Raw genomic sequence first — 1,541 nt, 5'->3', positions numbered from 1 at the left:
GGAGTGTTTGAGTCTTCAACTACAATTGTGAACTTGTCCATTTCTCCTTTCAGTTCTGTCAGTTTTTGCTTCATGTATTTTGCAGCTTTGTTATTAAGTTCATGCACATTTAGGATTGTTATGTCTTCTTAGTCAATTGACCCTTTCAGCCCATGTAACGTCGCTCTTTATCTCTGGTAATTTTCTTTGCTCTGAAGTCTACTTTGTCTGATAATAACATAGTTACTCCAGCTTTCTTTTGCTTAGCGTTATCATGATGCATCTTCTTCCATCTCATTACCTTTTTTGTTGTTGTTGTCAAATAATCCTTTAGTGAAATATTTTCCTTTGTAGTTTTTAACTGGCTGTGCATTCTACTGTACCATTGTTGATGTCATCTATGATGCCATGAGGATGAAGGCCATCAAATCACAGCTCATTGACTAATCAGTCCCCAGCACCTCTTTAATGTTTCTAGAGAGTTCTCTAGCTAAAGATCAGTGCTGCATCTGTCAAGCAATGTTGACAATGTCATCAAAAGTGATATTTCCACTGTGCTTACTGTTTGTCTGCTTCTTTCTCTCTCTGGGTGGTTCCTTGAGGACTTTGGTGGTCAGAGCAGAGGGAGAATGTACTACTTCAATCTGGGCCTCTTTGTTCTGAATGGTTTCTCTATAATCCTTAGACCCTTCCAGTAACCAGTTGTCTTGGTGACGTCATCACTAACATTTTTTGGAGACAGATCCAGCAGGATGATTTTGGGGGCCAGGGAAGACGTGGCACTGACTTCCTCACAGGTGTACCTGAGGTTCATGACTTTGATCTCATTGAGGTCACACTTGGGTTGCATGACAGAGGCAGCTAGTGTCAGATGAACCCAGAGGTGGGAGGACAGAAGAGAGTTACACCTTGTCTTCCTTTGAGCTGAAAGTCTGAGCCAGTACTTTTATCCTGCCTATATCATTTTATTTGAAGTGAGTTTCTTGTTGACAATATATATTTGGTTCATGCTTTTCCTTCATTTTGACAAACTCTTCTTTTTATTTGGTTTGTTTAGACCACTTACACTTAATGTAATTATTGATATGTTTGAATTTAAGTCTACTATTTCATTATTTGTTTTCTGCTTGTTCTCTCTTTTTTTTGTTGTTTCTCTGTTTTCCATTTTCTGCCTTCTTTTGGGCTACTTGAACTTTTTTTAGTATTCCATTTAAATTTATATATCACATTTTGGACTTTATCTCAGTATATTTTTGGTTATACTAGCAATTACAATAGCATAATTAAGTTTTCACAGTTTAGTTGGAATCAGTACTTTACCATTTCAAGTGGAATATATATTACCACCAGATTGGTCCCTTTATCCTTCACTTATTATGTTGCAGTTGTCTAATATATTACATCTATGTCTACATACTTGGAGAACCTCATCAGAAAATATCATAATTTTTGTTTTCAGTTGTCAAACATCTTCTTCAGAGCTCTACAGGAGAATAATAGTCTATTATATTTAGCGCCCCTCAATATAATTCTTCAACAAGGGGCTTCTCCACATCACTCTG

The 1,541-nt window shown here is 36.8% G+C and overlaps 1 pseudogene; it reads right to left on the bottom strand.

Annotated features, from left to right (window-relative positions):
* Positions 1 to 336: 336 nt before the first annotated feature.
* On the bottom strand, positions 337 to 907 carry LOC137220875 (large ribosomal subunit protein uL11-like; annotated as a pseudogene).
* Between the last annotated feature and the right edge of the window lie 634 nt (positions 908 to 1,541).

Source organism: Pseudorca crassidens, chromosome 3, assembly GCF_039906515.1.
Source record: "Pseudorca crassidens isolate mPseCra1 chromosome 3, mPseCra1.hap1, whole genome shotgun sequence".
Classification (NCBI taxonomy): Eukaryota; Metazoa; Chordata; class Mammalia; order Artiodactyla; family Delphinidae; genus Pseudorca; species Pseudorca crassidens.
Note: the sequence above shows the minus strand (reverse complement) of the source record. Positions and strands in the feature narration are given on the sequence as shown.